Source organism: Mustela erminea, chromosome 12 (assembly GCF_009829155.1).
Source record: "Mustela erminea isolate mMusErm1 chromosome 12, mMusErm1.Pri, whole genome shotgun sequence".
NCBI lineage: Eukaryota > Metazoa > Chordata > Mammalia > Carnivora > Mustelidae > Mustela > Mustela erminea.
Genome location: NC_045625.1, coordinates 10,554,304 through 10,568,627, shown reverse-complemented (window position 1 = coordinate 10,568,627; position 14,324 = coordinate 10,554,304). Strand labels below are relative to the sequence as shown.

The 14,324-nt window shown below is 53.3% G+C and overlaps 2 long non-coding RNA genes across 2 annotated transcripts; one reads left to right on the top strand and one right to left on the bottom strand.

The window, feature by feature from the left end:
* Positions 1–3,625: 3,625 nt before the first annotated feature.
* Positions 3,626–8,198, bottom strand: LOC116570961. The gene is made up of 2 exons (XR_004277616.1): positions 8,121–8,198; positions 3,626–5,370 (listed from the first exon to the last, which is right to left on the bottom strand). It is a non-coding gene; the product is annotated as an uncharacterized LOC116570961 (long non-coding RNA).
* On the top strand, positions 4,737–6,570 carry LOC116570960. The gene is made up of 3 exons (XR_004277615.1): positions 4,737–4,821; positions 5,485–5,778; positions 6,331–6,570. It is a non-coding gene; the product is annotated as an uncharacterized LOC116570960 (long non-coding RNA).
* Positions 8,199–14,324: the final 6,126 nt, after the last annotated feature.

Below are 14,324 nucleotides of genomic sequence, written 5' to 3'. Positions count from 1 at the left end.
GGATACATATGCTTTTAGCTAAACACACATTCTTGTGTAGGCTTGTCTTTGTGTGCACACGGCATTCGTGGATTTGGGAGTGCTAGAGCACACTAGTGTGGAAGCATGTTTTCAGGCTTTTTCTTTTTTTTTTTTTTTTTTTTTTGGTGCTGATCTGCCTTCTTTTCCCAGACCCTCTTGTGCATTTGAATCCTTTCTTCTGCATCAAACTGACTCCCCTCCCGCCTTCTCTCCTTTTGCAAACAGCAAAGCACAGAAGCTAAACAAGAGGCTCTGAGGTCAGACTGTCTGGACCAAAATCTCAGCTTTGCATCTTTTTACCCACATCACTTCTGGTGAGGCTTTTAGTACCTCGCTTTCCCCATCTGTGAAATGGAGCACATATTACGCGTATCCCTCCCTCCTGGGGCTGCTGGGAAGATGAATGGGCTTCATACGGGTAAGGCAGCTCCAGTGAAGTGAGCACACAAGTGCTAACTATTGTTCTTCCTTCCTTCCTGCCGCACACAACACAGGCTGCTAGAAGCTTCCTTGGAAAGTTACACACAGGAGAGAGCCAAGGGTGGGGAACAACGGCTGGGTAAGGAAGTGGCTTCACCCATGACTTATCTCCTCTTGTGCCAGGCGGGTGGAGGCTGAGGGCTCAGCCGTGCCCCCCAGGAGCCTGCGTCCATCTACACACATTAACAGGCTCTGGAGGACAAGGCTGTGTCTCCCTCATCTTGCAGAGTGGGAGCCATGAATAGTTGCCAACTGGACAAACGCATGAACAGGTCAATGGGAGGGGGCATGAGGAGGACAGTGAGAGCCAAGGTAGCTTCTCCGGGAGGCGGTAGTCTAGGGCGGGAGGAGTAAGGGAGGGGGGAGATAGGACAGGGAAGGGAGAAAACCCAATAAAGGGTACCATGAGCAGGTGACTTGCTGGGCGCCTAGGCCTCAGTCCCACTGGGGATCCACTGAGCCACAGTGCAATGTCCCTAGAGTCGCCCTCCCCAGAGACCGGCAAGCTGGAGTGTTTGATCACTGTCCTTCATCTGTCAGTGGGTGAAGGTGCCTTGCGGACATTCTAGCCCTAGCATTTCTAGGTGCCCTGGGGGAAGTTGGCTTCCGCGGCACCAGAGAAAGTTCTAGGCAGGGACTAGGAGACATGGAGGTTGGGGCTGGGATAGGGGGTGTCGTTCCCCACCCCCCCCCCCCGCCGCCGCAGCCAGGATAGTCGCTGCAGAGCCGAGGACCTCAGAGGTGGACTGAGGGGACACGGGCAATGCAGGAGCAGTGCTGCCCAGGGTAAGCATGTGCATACGGGCTCCTGGGTGGACGGAAGCGGGGACAGGTGGTCGGTCAGTTGAGGAGGCGAGAAACTGGTCAGTGGGGCGACCCTACGGGGGACCCTCGTCTTCCCCTGCTTCACGTCACTGGGGAAGGCTTCCGAACTGTCAAAGGTAGAGCAGGAGAGGAGGCAGCGAAGGGTCATGCTAGGGCCTTGCCACGGGCTTCCCAACCCAAAGACCAATGTCAGGGACTGCCCGTGACTGAGGTCCTGCATCCTGCGCTTGTCCTGCACACAAGCAGCCCGGCCCCTCACAGACACGGCTCCCGCAGGACTGAAGCCGGGTTGGAAGCCAAGCCAGAGAGCGGCAACCGGGGAGCTCATTCTCTAGCCTCCTCTGTACTACTCCTGGCCCACTAACTTCCCCAAATCCACTAACGCCTGGTTCCTTCCCCTTCCCCACAAGCATCCTTCTGCCTCTTGACTTTGTATGTGCTGTGCCCTGTGTCTAGAACGCCCCTCCACTCTGATCAGCTTGGAAAATTCCTTTGGGAATCCGCAGGGCTCTGTTCCAAGTGCCACACCCTGCACGAAGGCTCTGGTCCGAAGGAAGGGCTCCTTCCTCTCTGCTCCCTTGAGACTCCCCTGAGACCCCAGATGGTACACTTGCCAGCATCCTTCTGGGGTTCTAAGAGCAAAGGCGCTGACTCCTCTGATCTTGCCAGCTTTGAGATCCTCAGGACCAAAGGCCCTCGCCATGTCACGGCTGCATCTCCGGTGCCCAGCCCAGTTCCTGGCACGGATGCAGGGCTTTGGTCTCCTCATCTGGGACACGGGAGCACGTACCCCTTCACGTTGTTGTGAGGATTCAAAGTTTAATGTTTCAGTGGCTGTAGTCAGAGCCCTGCCCGGCGCCAGGGGAGCGCTAGACAAGGGTTAGTCATCAGCATTCTGAGTGTGGCTCAGGGCAACTTAGAAGACCCAGGTGAAGGCAGAAATGGAACCCCCACGTGCCAGCTGCTGCAGAGAGCCCCCCACGGCTCTCCCTCCCCCCACTTACAGATGAGGACACTGAGGCTCCGGAGGGGTCACACGGCTAGAAAGGGGCAGAGCTGGGACTTGAGTGAGTCTGTCTGGCTGCTGTCCTGTGCTCGCAGTCTCTCTCCCTTCCTCCCTCATGCCCTCCTCACCCCAGTGGGGCTATGAGGGGCTACAAGGGGGTGAAATGTGGGCATTGATGCCTGACAAATCTGGGTTCAAATCCTAGCCTTCCAGTCCCCAGCTATGGGACCATGTAGAGACAGTGACATCGTCTCTCTTCGCCTCAGTTTCCCCACTGGCTTCTGAGGATTGGGGGGGACCCTCTCCAACGCAGATTTGTAGAAAAGAGTTTTGGGGCTCCTCACTTCCCCAGATCCTTTCTAAATAGAAATGTACTTTCATAAATAAATCTGTACTTGTGATTCTGTTTTTCTTAAGGACAGACCTCCAAAGTGTAAGCTTCTACCCCACACCCCCAACTCGATCTGTCCATCCAGAGGTTGGGGCCTGCCCAGTGCCGGGTCCCAGAGCCCCAGTGGGAATCCAGGGCTTGGAAGGTGAAGGGACCGGGACGTGGTCTAGCAAGTTAGCATCCGATCTAGGCTTGAACCCATGTCTCCCAGCTTTGAGACTGGGCTTGGTTTGCTGCAGGGAAGGGGGGCAGGACTTGGCTCTCAACCATAAGTGCTTTGGGCCGTGACTCAAAAGAGTGGCCTGATGCCTTTTCAGAGGCCCAGAGGGGCAGGGGCAGCTGTGGGTGGGGGTGTCCAGGGATCACGGCTAAAATAAGCAGCAGCTTCCTCTGAAACGCCTCTGTGGTGTGTGCAGGGGAAGGAAGTGGAGGCCCAGAAACGGGAGGGGCAGCGGGGTGAGAGCTGCCAGCATCTCAGATACCAAGCTGGGGCAGCCCCCGCCCACCCAGATCCAACAGTCGGCCCCCCGCAGGCTGCAGCATTGAGGCCTGAGGAGCCCAGGCTCACTCCTCCAGGCCGCTGCCTGCCCCCAAAGTACTCCCCACACTCTGACCACATCAGGCCTCTCCCTTTACCTGCAATGCATTTCCTCCACTTTCTCCTTCAAGACGCAACACCAGTGTCACCTCTTCTGGGAAGCCCTCCCTGACCACCCCCTAGACAGCCACGTGCACACACGCACGCACATACGAGCAGGATTGGGGACCCACAGAGCCTCGGAATGAGCAGCAGCAGTCACTGGGACAGATGGCGTTTCCCAAGCACTTCAGTGCTCAGAGTACCAGTGCTCTGGTAAGAGGGTCTCAGTGAATTCTTGCAAAAACACAACACTGAGGCCATCAACAGCTTCATTTTATAGAAGAGCAAACCAAGGCTCAGAGATGATCAACTTCCTTAAGGTCCCATGGTCAGAAAATGACTAGTGGGTAACCCAGGTCTGACTCCACATCAGAATCATTTAACCAGGTGCCGCCTCTTAGTCTAGGAGGTTATACAACACACCTGTACCTAGGAGGCTCAGTGAAGCTTTATTTTTAGCCTGGCCCCTTGCCCGCTCCCTGGAGCCCCTGGGAGCCATAGAGTGCTGTAAAGGGAGAGGGAACCCCAGGTGGTGATGAGGAAGCATTTCTGTGTACACACACCGGTAAGCTGTGCGAAGAGATCTCAGAAGAATCTCCACGGCTTCCCTACTGTGTTGGGTTTTCTTTAATCCTGCTTGGGTTTTCTGTCTGCAGAAAGGGGGCTCCTCATGGGAGCTCCTCATGGGCCGAGAATGAACCTGGTTCCTTGGTCCACTGGGAACTACTTGGTACATCGGAGGCCAGGCCAGATTTGTTAAATGAGGGAACGAAGGGAGGAAAGCATAAACGCATCCATGCATGAAGGCAGGAAGGACAGAAAGAAGCTGGGTCCCTCCGATGCCATCAGTAAGTATGAAAGCCTCCATTCCAGCTTAAACGTTCTAGGCCGATCTCCCGGTATGCCAGCCTGTATAGATGACTGGCCATTTGGAGAGAGTCGGGCCCAGGCCGGTGTCAGGCAAGGAGCCCTCAGCAGGGCCCATGGCTGCTCCTCCTGCCTCAAGCCCCCGGCCTCTCTGCAGCTGCAAGAGGTCAGGAGCCTTTGCAAGAAGAAGGAAGTGAAAGCTCTGGGTGGTGAGTCATCGAGGGTCCTGGCATAGAGTGGCAAGACAGCAGCGGCGGGGGGTGGGGGCGGGGAGAGGCTGGCAGAAAGAGACTCCCGCATCTGGGAGACCACAGAACATGCTGGCCCCTCGGCAGACACTGGGGTCTTCAGCTGGACAGAACTTGCAGGGATGCCGGGCACAGTCGGGTCTCTGAGGTCCATCATGGGGCAGAGCGGCCAGACGGAGAAGTTCCAGAGCGAGGTCACCATCGGAGCAGGGCTCTGGTGCCTAGATAGTCACCTGGCTGTTAGGACAGCCAGCGGCAGGCGAGGTGGCGGGGCGCAGGCTCTGGATTTCCACCTCGTGACTGGGAACCCCAGCCCGGCCCGTCACTAGCGGTGTGACTGCAGGTGAATGGCTTCTCCTCTCCAGATGCCCTGCTTCTCTCTCTGTCAAGTGGGGTGAGGGTTCCCAACCGGTACATTAACATAGGAAAGGCATGGGGAAGGGTTCCTGGTCCAAGGAATCCCACAATAGACAGCGACTTCGGGGTTTTGGCAGGAACACTGAAATACTAGGTTTCTCAGGGAGGGACGTTAAAACAGGGGCTGGTTGGAAGGATTAGAAGAGCTGAGAAACCCAGTGGGGGATGAGGCTGCAACCCAGAGAGCATCAACAGCAGGAAGCTGGTGGCATCCCCAAGCCTGGAGGCCCGACAGGAGGAGGTGACTTATCAGAGGGGAGACACAAGGAGAAGGACAACTCCACATCACAGCGGGGCTGGGTTGTGTGGGCCACAGAGGTAAAGAAGGAGTCTGAGGAGGGGTCGGAGGGGGGAGACAGAGAAGGAAAGGGTGGGCGGGAGAGCCACAGGGTCGGCACAGATTCAGTCATATCCTGCTTCCTAGTGGTGCCATCTTCGTTGATCGGCTCTACCTCTCAGAGCTTCCGTTTTTCACCTATAAAGCAGAAATAAGAATGACACGTACTAGCAGCAAATGCTTATCCAGCTCTCGGTTTTCACACAGCCCTGCGAAGCAGGGACTACTCTCACTATTACGCCCATTTTACAGATGAGAAACGGAGGCACGGAGATCCAGTCGCACCACCGGCATGTGGCAGAGCACATCTGACCCGGCCTGTTGGGCCCCCAAGTCCTGTTCATTACCACTACACTCCGCTCCCCAATCTGCCATCCGTGGCTCCCCCCCAAGTCGGCCTCACCCCTCCAAGGCCTCTCTTCTTCAGAGAATTTTACCCAGCCCCTCCAACCCAGATTCATCTTCAGCATCTGCTCCCAACACTAGGACCTGCCAGCAGACTTCCCACTTGTGTCCTAGGCCCGGGGTCCCCGGAGTCACACTGAGGTGAGGTGGGTTCTTGGCTCTGCCCTTTTCCAGCTGTGGGGCTCGAGAGAAGCGACTTCCCTTCTGGAAGCCTCGGTTTCCTCGACTACGGCACGGGGGCCCTGTCCTGAGTTCTCTGGGCTGTGGCAGGGACAGCATGAAGCCACCACTCAGGGAGCACGTGGCACCGAGAAAGGGGTGTGTGTGTGTGTGTGTGTGTGTGTGTGTGTGTATGCGCCATCCATTCAACTCTTATCAAAACTCTGTCATATCCACAGTCCCGGGGATGGTGCCAGGTCTTTCTTTGCTTTTCCCGAGTTCCCAGCGCCTGCAGAGCGGGACATGGGCAAGTGCAGGGCGTTGCCCATCTGCTTTCATACGCAGCTGCCCGGCTCCTACAAACTGCCCTTCCCCGGCTCCTTGGCCAACTGGCTTCTTGCTGGGCTGCGCGAATGGGAAGTGCTGGGAAGGGACTGGGGAGATGGGAGAAGCCAGGCTACTTCTCCCCTTCTCCCTCCGCTTTGTGGGGGCGGGGTGTCCTTTTTCCAAGACTAACGACTATCTTGTCTTCAGCTCCTCCAAAGCTGGGACAACTAACTTGTCTTCAGCCCCACAGGGACTCTGGTCCTGAATCAGGCAGCCCCTGCCCCCGGCAGAATCGTCTATTGCTCCTGCTGGCCCTGACTTTTGAGGAAGACATCCAGAACTTTCCTTCGCCTAGAATCTCCTCCCTCTTCTCCAAGCCCAGGGTCCTTGCCCTGAGTGGTTGGGGTCAGAATCCAAGCCTTGTGGGCACATCACACCAGGACTGGATGGGCTGTAGCTCCTTCGGGCTCTCTCTCTCTCTCTCTCTCTTTTTTTTTTTTTTTTTAAAGATTTTATTTATATATTTGAGAGAAAGCACGAGCAGAGCAGAGGGATAAGCAGACTGCCCACTGAGCAGGTAGCCGGATTCGGGCTCCATCCCAGGATCCCAGGATCATGACCTGAGCTGAAAACAGACGCATAACTAACTGAGCCACCCAGGTGTCCCTCCTTCAAGCTCTTTGCAGTGAACCTGCTCCCGGCAAACAGAACTGTCTAGTGCTAACACTGCCCTTTGCAGCAAAGATATTGTGCAATGATTCTTCAATGCTATCTCATTACTATGCTGCACAAAGGCTTGTCTGCACGGCGGCTGGGAGGAACGGCTAGGAGTTGGGGTAGAGAAGGGGGTGAAGGCGGTGATGGTGGCAAGGAGCACCCCTACCTGCCCCCCGCCGCTGGCCCGCGGGGGGCCTGGACCTAGCAGGTGTTCAGTGAGTGTATCTTTTCCCCCAGCTTTGGGATCATCCCTGGGCTCAGGCCAAAGCCTTGAATTTTCAAACCAGCCCCAAGGGGAATGAAGGCTCCTCCCTGACAGGAAGGTCACGCAGGGCCCCACCTGTCAAGGAACGAGGAAGCCAGGACAGACTCCTTTGAGTGAGTAGAGAGGTGTCATCCTCCCTTCCAACCAGTGCCCCTGAGACTTTTGTTGGGGGCTGCTCACAGAGGGCTCCTGGCCATGACCCACCCCTTCTCCCTTTCCAGAACTCCAGGTCAAGGTCACTCCAGACAGCCCCCTGCCTCTAGGCCACAGCAGGTCCTGGTCAGCTGGGAGGTCCAGCAGATCCCTCGGACCCTTTCTGGATGTACCCCATTCCAGGCTCCGGGTTCCTGGCTTCCCCTATTACTTTAAAGCTTCCTGCCTCTTACCCAGGGGCCAAGGTAAGTCCTAGGATGTCTGGGCTCTTGATTTCCTCATATTATATGTGTTCTTTAGGGGTCTTACACAAGTGCCCACAATGGTAGGAGGAGGCTGATAACTCCTCCCGTCCAACCTCACCCTCCTGGTACGGGAGGACACATTGGGGCTCAGAATGCAGACTCGGTGGAAGCATGCAGAGTCCTCGGCAGGTTTGAGGGGAGCGATGGGGTGAAGCGCGTGATGAGCTGGACCAAGTCCCCAGGGACCCGAATCCTACACCAGCACCCGCGCGAGCCTCCACACTTCGTGTGCAGTCACCCGCACCAGAGGCCACACGTGACCCTAAACCACCACACCGCCCCGGAGACCGCAGGCTCAACAACCGGGGCCTCCCTCAGGCACAATCACAGCCATACCTTTGTACCCACAGTGGACAGACAAAAGCACCCCCCGCAGTGTTCACACATACAGGGATACACTCACATGCACACTCATCAGGACACACTCAGAGCCACACAACCCACACGTGGCCCCATGGAATCACCCCCGTGGACATCATCTCACATATACGCCATCCGCACCGTGTCCCACAACGGGCATGCAGGAGAAGGACTCACGCACACACCCAGCAGCTCACCCAGGCGCCCTTGAACTCCTGGACTCACTTCCCAGGCAGACTGGTGCGTTTGCTCCCAGGCACCTCCATGGGCTCAGAGCAGCAGCCAGGCAGCCCTCTAGGATTACTCCCCGATGACAGTGACCATGGGGATGACTATGCCCCAGGCACAACCTCCCACCCACCTCACTGCTGTCCACACACACACACACACACACACACACACGTGCACACGCCTTCACACGGAGCCTCCCTTGGCCGGCCTCCTCCACTGGCTCGCATGGTGTGTGTTCTGATCCCTCTTGGTGAGACCCTTCTCACAGAACCCAGAGCCACCTGGCCACCCTTGGGACTAAGAAAATACCCTGTCCACTCCCCTAAGCTGGAGGGCCTGGGCCCTGGGGGAGGGGAGAGGGCTGCCGAGAGCTCAAAGTCCAGGGGCCACAGTCTTATTTGGAGGCCCGGGGGCGGAAGTTGCACAACCCGTCCCAGGCGGTCAGGGTGACTCCCGCGTATTGTCTGCTTTTCCCCTTGGCCACAGGCCCAGGCCCAACCAGCCAACCTGTTCCTCTGGCAGAGGAAGGGACCTTGGCTCCTCTTTCCCTGGCCTTGGGGACTGGTGGCCAAAGAGGATCCCCCGGTCCCCAGCCGTGTGTGTTACCGCCTAAGGCAGAAGTGCCCAGAACCTAGTTGGAAGCCAACCTCTCCTTTCCCCATGGGTAAACTGAAACCCAGGGAAGGCAGGGGGGCCTGCCCAGGGTTGCCCAGCAAGCTGGAGGGCCAGCGGGGATTGCTCATTTTTCTTTCTAAACCTAAGAAGATCACAGTGAGACCTAGTAGTTCCAACACAGACGAGCAGAGGTACTCGGGGCGGAGAAGGAGGGGACCCGAGAGTCTGAGCAGTGACCACCGTCACCCCCCAGTCCTCACCAGGACTTAGTTGACCAGAGAAGAACCAGTTTACCAACTCACACAGCTAACTACGTTCACCCCGACAAAAAAAAAAAAATGTTTTAAATGTGTGGTCTTTAACAATACGCAGGAGTCCTTCAAAGGGCCAAGGGAAGCCAGGGTCAGGGGGTCTCAGCCCCCACCACCTCTGCGATCTGCCGCTCAGATGGGGGTGCGGCCCCTCTCCCTGGAATCTTCCTTCCAGTTCCCTCTAGCGGCTACATCAGAGAGGCGGGGGAGAGACGCCGGGAACATTCCTGAAAATCCCAGAAATCTTCTCAAGCTATAAAAACCATCCCATGCCTGTCGGCCTACTTCTTTCTTGCTTTCCCTTGCCCCTCCCCCACTCTTCCCTGGCCCCCCCGCCGCGCGGCCCGCCCCCCCCCCCCCCCCGCCTGCCTTCCTTTCTCAGTTCCCGCTGCAGAGGGTCACCGGGCAGGTACAAGGAGCGAGACCTGGTGGCCCCCTGAGTGAGGCCAGAGTTAAAGCTGGGTGGGACCCCAGCCTGGGGTTGGGGGGGGTCAGAGGACGGATATATGCAGGGGGTGGGGCGCTTGCGTCCTCTACCATGGATTAAAGGAGGCAGATTTCTCGCTGACAAGGGAGGCACAAATACCGAAAGGAGGACACTGAGGAACCCCGCGGTGCTGGGATGGAATTGGAGCTGTCAGCAATTTAAAGTGTGTGTGCGTGTGTGTGTGTGTGTGTGTGTGTGTGTACACGCGCGCCCGCATGTGTGTTTTTTTTTTTTCCTCCAGCTCTGCTCATCGAGAAGATCTGCGAGCAGCAACACACCAGTTGCAACAAGCACATCCAGCACCGAGATCTTATTTTCAAGATATCGCCCTCCCCCCAGACAGATATCAAGCTCTATGGAGGAAAAGCAGGTTCCCGGAAGGGGCCAGAGAAAGCACGAGCCCGGGGTCACCCAGGGAAGGAGTGCCCAGAGAACGAAGGGACACAAGAGCTGGCCAAACCTGAGGTAATTCAAATATCCAAACAAATGAGCCATCAGAGAAAATAGGAATCCGTGGGTCCACAGGGCTGTGAACAAATAAATGAATAAATGAGCAGAAGACAATGCATTTCCCTACTTTCCTACGAAGTAATAAGGGAAGAAGAAAATCACCTCTTGGTAACTGAGATAATAAAGATGATTTCAGGTAGGCGACATCGAGGGATGCTTCAACTAGGGCCGTTAAGTGATACAGGGAGTGGAGTTTTCACGTAGTGTTGGAGCATCTCCCCCCAGAAACTCTGTTCGGATGATAGTAACACAAGACCTTGACGATGGAGAAACGTGAGTTGTTCGAAGTTAACACCACCCGTGAGGACAAGCTGACATTGAGTGACACCGGAGAGGGGCTGGGAGAGATCCCAGCGTCTCTCCTGTGATGTCCTCGCCCCCAACATGCACGGTCCTGGCATAATTACCAGGAAACACAGATAAACCCAAATCGAGCACCGTTCTGCCAAGGGACTGCCCCGTTCTCTCTAAAACATCAAGAGTGTGAAGTTCAAGGCAGGACGGAGCAACTGGAGAGGAAGGACGCGGGATGCTGGGCTGGGCCACTTTCCATCGGTGCCATTGTGGCAGCAACAGGTGAAACGTGGATGGGGTGTCTGGTTGCAGGGCGAATGGAGTTCTTCACACCGTTCCTGCATATTTCTGCAATTCGATGTGTCTTAAAATTGTTTTTTAATCCCATGCAGCATAACTTTGTGAAAGTGTTGAAGGAGACTGCTGTTGTGTATTTCTAAGAAAAAGAGGAAGCTGAGGGTTGTCTGATGACCTCATCTCCTGGCATAGGGCTTGGGGTTAATCAGGTGACACCGACTACAAGTGAGCAAAAAAAAAAAAAAAAAAAAAAAAGATGAAAAATCCCAGGAGAAACAGAAACACATACAAGAAAGCAAATGTAGGGGCGCCTGGGTGGCTCGGTTGTTACGCGTCTGCCTTCAGCTCAGGGCATGATCTCAGCCCCATGCGGGGTTCCCTACTCGTGCGCTCTCTTGGTATCTCTCTCTCTCTCAATATATATATCTTTAAATGTAATCATAGGACTCCACGTGCCTGGGCTGTCAACATTTAGGTTGTCACATGATAAACCCTGAATATTTACCTAACCCAAAATTATGATATGACCATCTAAGGAAGATGCTACCAGGAAAAAAACATGGAGGGGAGATTGCACAGGAAGGAAACTCTTCTTTTCCAAGGTAAGAAGGCAGGAGATTAAATCTAAAACTGAAAATCAAGAAATAAAAGGGAGTGGGGCGCATGGCTGGGTCAGTCAGCAGAGCGTGCAACTTTGTTTGATCTCAGGGACGTGAGTTTGAGCCCCACTTTGGGCGTAGAGTTTTCTTAAACAAACAAACAGAAAGTATATAAAAAAAAAAAAAGAAAGAAAGAAAGAAAAGGAAAGGGAAAGAACTCATTATTATGATTTTTATCCTACCTTTTTAAAGATGATTGTATATGTTATGTATTAAATCCATTTCTATATACATTGGTATTTTATATATTTTATTCAATAAAGTCTTTCACAATAAACAATGAATTTAAATAAAATGTTTAAAAAACAGTAAGAGCATGTTATTTGGGAGCACAAAAGTAAATGACAAAGAAACCGCTGTGTCTTGTTGAAAGCAGTTGTCTCTGGTGGCTGGGAATTGAGGGCAAAGAGATTAGATAGGACGCTCCATTGTAAGTCTTGCAGAATGGAGGACATGTACAGTTTTAATAAAAATTCAAATCAAAACCGAAAAATATAATTAAAAGAAATGCCTTTTGAGCCAAGCAACAAATTTGGACAATTTGTGGAGTTGCCTATTTAGCAGAATCTGCACAAGAATCCCCCAAATGCTGAAGTGCTGAGAAGACAAAAAAGGACTTTCTAAGGGATTTGTAAAAAAATCAGCCTAAAATGAAAATTTCCCATGCGCTACAAAGAAAAAAAATATTCATGGTTTAAAAGGAGAACAAATACTTTAGAAGAGTACATGTCTTATGACCCTTCGCTTTGGTCAAGTTGGCCTTTGGCGGGGCGGTGGTTTCCTCTGCCCTTAGAGCTTCCCCAAGACGCAGGTCCTTCCCTCGCCAGTCCAGCCCCAGTCCAACCCCAGTCCCACCAGCAGCATCCCTGGAGAAGACTACTCTTCACAGCAGCCCTGTGTGGTGTCAATTTATAGCCCCATATTACAGATGAGAAAATGAAAGCTTGGGAAAATGAACTGGCTTTGCCCAGAGTCTCATAGTCAAAAACTAGCCAGGCTGGACTTGGCACACAGGTTGATGAACTCCAGGGCCAAGTTTCTCTCCTTGCTCCCTGTCACTTGGCTCTCCCACCTGCTGACTCCAGACCCAATTAGAGACTCGCTGGCCCCTGAGATGGGCTGAGAGGCGGACATGTCATTAGAGCATGAGATGCTGGAAGCTCCCGCCATGTGTCATTATGTCTAATTACACGAGTTCAGGCTTCTGTGTGGGCTGGTGGAGCCAGAGCGTCTCCATGCCCAAGTGGCCAAGTCCAAGGGGACTTCAGCTAAGTTGTAAGGCAGGGGCTGCCAAAGGCCCCCTCAACAGCCTTAGTAGCAAGACCATTGTTCTGCATCTACTGGAGAAAGCCAGGCTCCAGGCTCCTCCCTGAGGCTGTGAGAAAGACCTTGGTGGGGAGGTGCTGTCTGTCTGTGCCTCTCTGGACCTTCTCCACCAGACTGCCACCTGGGCAGGATATGGAGCAGAAGAAGTCTAGGGGGCATTTGGGTGGTTCAGTTGGTTAGGCATCTGCCTTTAGCTCGGGTCATCATCCAAAGGTCCTGGGGTCGAGTCCCATATTGGGCTCCCTGCTCATCAGGGAGCCTGCTTCTCCCTCTTCTTCTGCCCCTCATGCTCTCTGTCTGTCTGTCTGTCTGTCTCACTCTCTCTCAAATAAATGAACAAAACCTTAAAAAAATAAAAATAAAAATCTTAAAAAAAAAAAAAAGAAGGAGATGTCTACAGCCCCCATGGCCCTTATCCCATCCCCAAACAGACAGAAAAATGCGGGCACAGAGACACACACGCCATGGAACCATCGTTTTGGAATTTATACCTGAGCTCTTGAGTAGAGAGCTGCCTATGCTTTCCTTGACTCCATTGTGTGTTCCCTTTGGGGGAAGGGCAAAGGAGAAGGAATTTGGAGCGGAGAGACAGAGCCCCTCTCCTCTCTGGAAAGAGATGACCCATGGAAGACATCCTCTGCATTTTTTCATTTAATCAAAGGATACTGAGTTGCTCCTGGGTGCCAGACAGTGTTCTAGGCACTGGCGTTGTAAATAAAGTCCTGGGTCTTAAGGACTTCACTTTCCGCTGGATAAGAGACAATAAACATACAAATCAATATAGAGGGTGACAAGTCTGAAGAAATAAGGGAAGGGGGAGCCCCTGTCCCAGGTGACGATCTGGCTCGAGAAACAGACAAGCCCATCTCCCCTGACTTGCCCAGACCCAAAGACTAGATGGAGAAACACCTTGTGGGGTAGAACAAAGGAGCCCAATACCCCAGTCACCTCCTCCTCCCCTAATATTGCTTTCCTTAAAATAACTAAATATTCAAAATATACAGAAATCATAGAAAATTACATGGCAAACATTCATGTCTCAACTATCCAGTCAAAGCTCGTGTATTAGTTAGGAAAGGCTAGGTTATGCAAACAATCCCCAAACCCCAGTGGCTTTAAATAATAAAGGTCTGTTTTCCTCTCATTCTCTATATCCAATGAGGATTGACTGAAGAGAGCTGTATTTATTGTAGTCTCCCAGGACGCCAGGCTGATGGCTGCTCCCTCGTTTTATGATGCTGTGATCTCAGCACGAGACTTCAGGGCTCACCATGCAGGGAAAGGAGCCCAAAGACTCACACGTTCGCTCTTAGATGTTTCCATTTGGAAGTGGCATATGTCACTTCTGCTCACGTTTCATTGCCTAGAGCAAGTCGTATGTCCCTGTACAACTTCAAAGAGTCAGTGAAGTGTGATCATCTCATGTGCTCAGAAGATGAAGAGAACGGAAATGTTGGTGAGCATTGTTAATATCTACCACTCTTTCCATCCCGTTTCCATCTGTTCTTCACTCCCAGAGATAAGCCCCATTTGGAGGTTGTTACATATCATTATCATCTGTGGATTTTGTTTTAACGTTTAATACACCTGTATGCATCAGCAAATTGTATGTGGAAAGAAATCACAAAGAAAATTAGACAATATTTTGAACTGAACAACAGCACAAACACA